Raw genomic sequence first — 8758 nt, 5'->3', positions numbered from 1 at the left:
GCGAGCACGGGGCCGTGCCCAAGAAGTAGCAGAAAAGACAAACCTGTAGAAGCTTCTATTGCTCACCACGGGGCCGTGCCCAAAGTACTGCAGGCTCATTAATTGTAATTGCGAATTACAATTAATGAAGAGAGATAGTGTCAGACGGGCACGGGGCCGTGCCCAGGCTTCTGTTCAGCCTATAAATAGGAGTGCTTGGAGCCATTGCAACTCATCCCTTGGCACACCACCTCTCTCACACTTCATCCACCACCCACCACCATCACAACACCATCATCCACCACCATCATCCATTGTCCATCATAGAGTATGTGAGTCATCTCGGGATCCAAGATTGATCGTAAGAGTTCTTGACAATCAAAGTCATGTTTGCCTAAGTCACTTACATCACTTGGTGAAGACAAGTGTTTAGTATAATACTTTTTATTTTTAATCTTTTGCACTTCTTAATTGGTTTTGTATTAATGACTTTAATAACTAGTTTCTTATGTTGAAGGTGATTCTTCCTTATCGTTTATCCGTGGTGTCTTGGCATTATTTTACTGTTTATATAAAATAAAAGATTTTCACCATTCATATCTCCACGGTCTATATGGAGGTATGTTGGCTACCTGGTCGGGGGTTAAGGGAACGGTTTGGTAAGGGTCTTTCCCTTGTTCAGCGTTTAGAGGTCCTGCAAGGGACCTGGGTCAAATTTAGTAGGACCTCCTTCAATACCCAAAGGTATTGGATGGCGGGGGTCCAAACTCTTTGATCCCCTCATAAGTTAACTACTATTAATACTATAACCCGGCTATTTAGGACTGTATCCCTGCTGACTCAGACTACTTAGTCGAGGGTAACGTCACCTCCAAAAGAGGGGCCTACCATAATTTGCATTAATAACTTAATTAATTATCTTTCAATAATCCGACCCTTTAGGATTGTATCCTTGCTGACTCAAACTACTGGGTTGAGGGTAACGTCGCCTTCAAAAGAGGGGCCTACTACAATAACTAAGATAATCTCTTAAACAAGTGCAAAAGTGCGAAAATAATCAAAGGTTATACTAACACACGAGTCGGATCCAAGTGATTCATCTTGTCTATCTGTTTTTAGTTTTATTTTATTTTTCAGCATTTAGTTAGTTTTATTTTTCTTAGTTTAAAAAAATCTTTTTCAAACACTTCGATTTGATTAGACGTTGAGGATAAACCGGTACTAAAAGCTCTTGTGTCCTTGGACGACCTCGGTATCTTACCAACACTATACTACGTCCACGATGGGTGCACTTGCCCATATGTGTGTTTAGTGTTAGTAAATATCGTGTTTTATAAATTTAAAACTTGGCTAAAGGTGTAAAAAGGGTTTAAAATATATATTTAAAACATATACACACTTACACGCATCAAGTTTTTGGCGCCGCTACCGGGGACACAAGGATTTTAAGAAAGTTAGGAATCAACGACCTAATCATTTTTTTTTAATTTCTTTTTATTTTTTTAGGATTTTCTTAAATTTTCAGCTTCTGCAGAGCTCAGCACGGGCCGTGTCTGGTCGGACACGTGCCGTGCCTAGTCGGACACGGGCCGTGCCCAGAAGTATTACTGGCAGTTTTTAGTTTTCCGAGTTACAGAAGGCTGACCACGGGGCCGTGTCGGTGCAACACGGGGCCGTGTCCAACTCTCCAGTAACAGGGATCCGGAAAACAATCATTGTAACTCCGGCCACGGGCCGTGTTCACTGAGCACGGGGCCGTGGTGAACCTTTGGACCAACATTCTTTTCTGTTTTTGTTGCAGGACTTGGAACCAGACGCCACCTCTACGTAGTGTATGAGCTCCAGTTCTAATATAGACATAAAAGAACCTCTGGAAGAACCCGAACGCTTTCTCAGAAAGAGGCTAAAAGCTAAAAACCAATAGAAGGTTTCGGGGAACCCACTCCCAATGGCGGACCAACGTACCCTCATGGATTATCTACGACCCACCGTAGGTAATCTCGGCGCCGCTATCAATGCACCGAATGTTGAAGCCAATAACTTCGAACTTCGGCCGCATTTGATACAGATGCTTCAAAACTCTGCAACCTTCCATGGGCTTGCGGACGAGGATCCCCATCTACATATTACTAATTTCTTAGAAATATGTGATACATTTCGGATCAATGGAGCATCAAATGACGCCATCCGCCTCCGAATGTTTCCTTTTTCACTAAAAGACCGAGCAAAAGCTTGGCTTAACGCCCTCCCAGCTGGATCGGAAAACACCTGGGATGAACAAGCCCAAAAATTTCTATATAAGTATTTCCCTCCCGCTAAAACGGCTAAATTAATGACTGAAATTAATACATATTCACAAGAGGACGGGGAATCCTTATATGAAACTTGGGAAAGGTTCAAGGAGCTATTGCGAAAGTGTCCACATCACGGCCTTGCGATATGGCAACAAGTATCCACTTTCTATAATGGGTTGTTGCCACACACAAGGCAAACACTTGACTCTAGCTCTGGGGGACTTTTAGGTAATCGCCGCCCGCATGAAATATATAATCAAATTGAGGAAATTGCTCAAACCAATTTCTAGTGGCACACTCCCCGAGGCAATAAATCTATTGCCCCGGGCGCCCATAAGGTTGATGAAAGCACTTCTTTACAAGCCTAAATCGAGGCCCTTTCTTCAAAAATAAAAAAGTTGGAAATGACAAAAACGGTCTCGGTTATGGCTTGTGAAGGGTGTGGTGGGCCACATAAAAATTGGAGTTGTATGAAAGAAACAGACGATCAACAAGAATCGGTAAACTACATTGATAATAGACCTAGGCCGTCGGGTCCTCCAACGGGCTCCTACAACCAAGGATGGCGAAATCACCCTAACCTTGGTTGGAGAGAACCCGGCAATGGTAGTAACCAACAAAGCGTAAACCAACGAACAAACTTTCAACAACCAAGAAATGAGTCACAAAATTTCCCTCAACAACAAGGTGGACGAGAAAGGTTTGAAGATACTATATCTCGCCTCATCTCCGACACTGAAAAGAAAAACTCGGATAGGTTTCTACAATTAGAATCAATTTTTAGAAATCAACAAGCTAGTATTCAAAACATTGAAAAACAAATAAATCAACTAGCCCAAAATTTCTCCAAGAGACCGCAAGGCGCGCTACCAAGTAATACCGAGACAAACCCAAAGGCACAAGTTCATCTCATCACTCTACGGAACCGTACCGTGGGTCCCGCAGAGGGGCCAGCACCTATTGAGGAGGTCACATCTCCGCCACAGCAAGAGAAGGTCACTCCTCCACCTCCAGAGCCCACCAAGGCTCCTCCGGTTCCATACCCCGGTAGGTTAATCCGTCAAAAGACCAATGAGCAATTCGTAAAATTCGAAAGTTTGCTAAAACAATTGCATGTCAACATTCCTTTCATTGATGTCCTAACCCAAATGCCTAAATACTCTAAGTTCATGAGGGACTTCCTCACTCATAAAAGGAAAATTGAAACATTGCAATTAGTTAACTTAGGAGAAGAATGCTCCGCCCTCGTGCTCAACAAACTCCCCCAAAAGAAAATTGATCCCGGAAGCTTCACAATTCCTTGCTCGATCGGGGACTCCCCCGTTCGTAATGCACTAGCCGACCTCGGGGCTAGCATTAACCTCATGCCCGCATCAATGTTCAAAAGACTCGGCCTAGGAAAACGAGTCCTACAAAAATGAGTATACAACTTGCTGATCAATCCGTCAAATTCCCGCAAGGTGTCATTGAAAATCTCCTAGTCAAGGTCGACAATTTCGTCTACCCGGCTGACTTTGTCATACTTGATATGGAAGAAGACACCAAAGTCCCCCTCATACTAGGGAGACCATTTCTCGCCACCGCACAGGAAGTGGTGGACATGAATGACGGAACGCTCACTTTAAAATATGGGGATAATGAAGTAAAGTTCGGGGTTGGGAAGAGAATAGAGGACGATGACCCGGTCAACTACATGAAGGTTATTGATTCGAGTTTGGATGATGCTCTCCGACGGTGCAACATGGGATGCAAAACATCCCGCTCGGAAAACATATAACCTTGCCTTGGGTCTAGCCAAGGACCCTTATAAACGTGGCGCACCACGGAGGCAATCCGCGGAACTATCCTTAGTTTAAGTTTAATCTTTTAGTTTTAATTTGCAAGAATAAAACACACTCATGGTGGTTAAGGATGACAAGGGAAACGAGAAACATGGGCCCATGCACGAAAACAGGGCCATCCGACAACAATTTCTCCATTACAGTAAGCTCAGCACGGGCCGTGCCCGGCTAACACGGCCCCGTGCTGAACATCCTGCAGACAAATGCCCAGTTCAGGTAACTGGACACGGGCCGTGTTCACCAAACACGCCCCCGTGTCCAGACTTCTATTTCTTTTCTTTAATTATTGTTACTGGCACCTGAACACGGGGCCGTGCCCGGTCACCACGGGGTCGTGTCCAGACTGCCAGTAACCTAAAATTTTGCTTTTAACACCATTTTACACATTCAATCAACCTAAAAAATTTATTTTTGGGACACATTGAGGACAATGTGTAATTTAAGTGTGGGGGGGGATGCTAAAACCTTGAATTTTGCAAGTCCTAATAACAATCCTTACACAAAACTCTATTGGAACCGCTAATCACCCCAAATTTTTTCAAAAATTTTCATTTTTTTTACTTGTCTAAGTTTAAGTTGGGAATTCTAAGTCTAACAAGGTTATATTTTTATAAGTTTACAACCGATAGCGTCGTGATAAAAAGAACCAACATAAGAAAATTATGAAATGGCATGACAAGCTTAGTTAAAATTGATTATATATACATGATCACATAAAAACCCATTCCCACAAAAGTGAGTTTTGAGCCTTTATTGAGCATACAAATATACATCTTTACGCTAAATGCTCATTTTTCGTTTCTTGTGTGAATAGCCGTCTGGTTCTTACGACTCTAGAACTTGCCACGACAATACATTCCCGGTCCTTACCAACTTAAACCCAAGTAAGTAAATGATGGAGGCATTAGGACTAACCCTTTTTTCTTTCAACACCATTATTTTTATTTTTCTTTTCACCTACCCAAAAAAAAAAATTCCCCCTAGTTAACCCCTTTGAGCCTAAACCTTTTCATTTCTTAGCCCAACACCCTTTTTACCCACCAAAAACCCTTTTTTTTATTTTTACCTTTTTATTTTGGTAACAAGCTCGGTTTTCGTGTGACTATCGAAAAAAAATGATATTTTACAATGAAGTTGGAAATAGACAAACAAAGCTCCTCAAACAAAAGCTTGTTTGAATAAATACTTCATTAAAAAAATAATAAAAAAGTCACAAAAACAAAATGTTTTACGAAAACCGACGCTTCTTACGCCTTTCGCACTTTTCCACTAACCACAAACCCAACTACCCACCTTTAGCCCAAGCCTAACCCTTCACCCAAAAAGTCCTCTTGATATTTACAAAGGTATAAAGTTAAAAAGGAGGAGGATTGATTGCTTGGCAAGCTTATGGTAGAAATAAGTTCCATGCCGCTCTCGAGTGATTCACTAAAAATACACCTTCGGCCGAGTGTGAGTGATTTCTCCCGTGAGGTATGTGAACTTGTATATAAATGGAATTTTAGAATGGTATGTTATGCCTTAATAAATAATTTACCTTATGAAAAGTTTTTAATAAATCATGACGAATAGGATTGTAAATAAATAAAAAACCTAAACAATCTTGGAAAATCCCGACACTCTATGACAAGCCCAAAACCTTCTCTTCTACCCATTCCATTTGGGAGTGTAAGCCACATATTAAAGAGTTTTGCTTGAGGACAAGCAAAAATTCAAGTGTGGGGATATTTGATGTGTGTAAAATGCAACATATAAATTACATCAAATGAGGCATAAAACTAACCCTTTTTAAGTACTAATGTTGGAAAAAGTGTATTTTTGTCTTCCTTTTGTATTTTCAGGATTAAATGAGCTCAAATTAACTAAAGAAGCAAAAAGACAGCTAAATCTAACATAAATACAAGAAAGGGAACAAAAGTGGACTGCCCGACCCCTCGACAGCATCCTCCCAAGCAAAACAGAGAAGACTGAAGACTGAACACGCCCCGTGCTCAGCGAGCACGGGGCCGTGCCCAAGAAGCAGCAGAAAAGACAAACCTGTAGAAGCTTCTATTGCTCACCACGGGGCCGTGCCCAGTGAACACGGGGGCGTGCCCAAAGTACTGCAGGCGCATTAATTGTAATTGCGAATTACAATTAATGAAGAGAGATAGTGTCAGACGGGCACGGGGCCGTGCCCAGCGGACATAGGGCCGTGCCCAGGCTTCTGTTCAGCCTATAAATAGGAGTGCTTGGAGCCATTGCAACTCATCCCTTGGCACACCACCTCTCTCACACTTCATCCACCACCCACCACCATCACAACACCATCATCCACCACCATCATCCATTGCCCATCATAGAGTGTGTGAGTCGTCTCGGGATCCAAGATTGATCGTAAGAGTTCTTGACAATCAAGGCCATGTTTGCCTAAGTATCTTACATCACTTGGTGAAGACAAGTGTTTGGTATAATACTTTTTATTTTTAATCTTTTGCACTTCTTAATTAGTTTTGTATTAATGACTTTAATAACTAGTTTCTTATGTTGAAGGTGATTCTTCCTTATCGTTTGTCCGTGGTGTCTTGGCATTATTTTACTGTCTATATAAAATAAAAGATTTTCACCATTCATATCTCCACGGTCTATATGGAGGTATGTTGGCTACCTGGTCGGGGGTTAAGGGAACGGTTTGGTAAGGGTCTTGCCCTTGTTCAGCGTTTAGAGGTCCTGCAAAGGACCTGGGTCAAATTTAGTAGGACCTCCTTCAATACCCAAAGGTATTGGATGGCGGGGGTCCAATGATCCCCTCATAAGTTAACTACTATTAATACTATAACCCGGCTATTTAGGACTGTATCCCTGCTGACTCAGACTACTTAGTCGAGGGTAATGTCACCTCCAAAAGAGGGGCCTACCATAATTTGCATTAATAACTTAATTAATTATCTTTCAATAATCCGACCCTTTAGGATTGTATCCTTGCTGACTCAAACTACTGGGTTGAGGGTAACGTCGCCTGCAAAAGAGGGGCCTACTACAATAACTAAGATAATCTCTTAAACAAGTGTAAAAGTGCGAAATAATCAAAGGTTATACTAACACACGAGTCGGATCCAAGTGATTCATCTTGTCTATCTGTTTTTATTTTTATTTTATTTTTCAGCATTTAGTTAGTTTTATTTTTCTTAGTTTAAAAAAATCTTTTTCTAACACTTTGATTTGATTAGACGTTGAGGATAAACCGGTACTAAAAGCTCTTGTGTCCTTGGACGACCTCGGTATCTTACCAACACTATACTACGTCCACGATGGGTGCACTTGCCCATATGTGTGTTTAGTGTTAGTAAATATCGTGTTTTATAAATTTAAAACTTGGCTAAAGGTGTAAAAAGGGCTTAAAATATATATTTAAAACATATACACACTTACACGCATCAAGTTTTTGGCGCCGCTGCCGGGGACACAAGGATTTTAAGAAAGTTAGGAATCAACGACCTAATCCTTTTTTTAATTTTCTTTTTATTTTTTTTAGGATTTTCTTAAATTTTCAGCTTCTGCAGAGCTCAGCACGGGCCGTGCCTGGTCGGACACGGGCCGTGCCTGGTCGGACACGGGCCGTGCCCAGCAGTATTACTGGCAGTATTTGATTGTCGAAGATTTTGAAGCCGATTTGATTGTCGGTTTCTTCACTGCTGATTTAACAGCTTTGAGTTATGTGAGGGTTTTTGAGGATTTTGGGTTTGGGAGGGTTGGCGACAGTGGGATGGTGGTGTTGGCGGCAGTGGGATAGTGGTGGTGGGGATGATGCGGTGGTGGGGGTGGGGGTGGTGGTGGTTGTGACAACTGTGATCTGTAATCATCGTATAATGTAAAACAATGTCAGTTACCAATAAAACATTGTGCTTTGGTGTATTATATATGTGTTTTGGTGTTATTATATGTGCAATTGTGGTTATTAATTTTACAATTTGATTCGATACCGATTTCAAGCTTTAAATCACTTTCTGGAAGGTTATACGCAAACTGGTGCTTAAACGCAATCAGTTTAACGCGACATACACTCCGGAACTGTGACGTAAGCCAAACATACCCTAAATATCCCTTACATAACTTGGAAATAAGTTTCGAAGGATTCGGTATGGCGAAAACATGTTTATTTGAACTAAAGAACTAACTACGACAAAACTGCGAAACAAACGTTGGTGACCGCCCAGATAATATTTAAATCCCACAAATATTCTGTTATGATTAAAATATTATTTTAATCGGGTTAGTGTGAAGAATAAATTAAAACGCTTAAAAACGTTATTTTTCATGTTTAAGCGCGTACCGCGTGTGTTTCTGCGCGACACAGTGCTTTTACTGCGAAACGCGGACAACGCAGCCAGTCTTGGCAACTGAAAATTATTTCAGAAATATTTTGGCGAGTTTATTTTTATAGAATAATAAAAATAATTTAGAACGCCATAAATCGGGATTTGAACGCTAGATAAAATACCTAGTACTTAATTAAACACTTTTATGGAACGGTGTTTAACCGAACAACCGGACTTTGCCCGGAACCTAGAAATATTGTCAACAGCCTTGTTTACACTTTTCTGAGCCAGTTAGGGTCCCCGAACACCCTAACACCCGTTATAACACTACACACTAGTAACTAGA

The 8758-nt window shown here is 41.3% G+C and overlaps 1 non-coding gene across 1 annotated transcript; it reads right to left on the bottom strand.

Annotated features, from left to right (window-relative positions):
• Window positions 1-2305: 2305 nt before the first annotated feature.
• Window positions 2306-2412, bottom strand: LOC118482436. The gene has a single exon (XR_004868475.1). It is a non-coding gene; the product is annotated as a small nucleolar RNA R71 (small nucleolar RNA).
• Between the last annotated feature and the right edge of the window lie 6346 nt (window positions 2413-8758).

Source organism: Helianthus annuus, chromosome 9 (genome assembly GCF_002127325.2).
Source record: "Helianthus annuus cultivar XRQ/B chromosome 9, HanXRQr2.0-SUNRISE, whole genome shotgun sequence".
Lineage (NCBI taxonomy): Eukaryota > Viridiplantae > Streptophyta > Magnoliopsida > Asterales > Asteraceae > Helianthus > Helianthus annuus.
The sequence above is the reverse complement of the archived record's forward strand: the minus strand, read 5'-3'. Positions and strand labels throughout refer to the sequence as shown.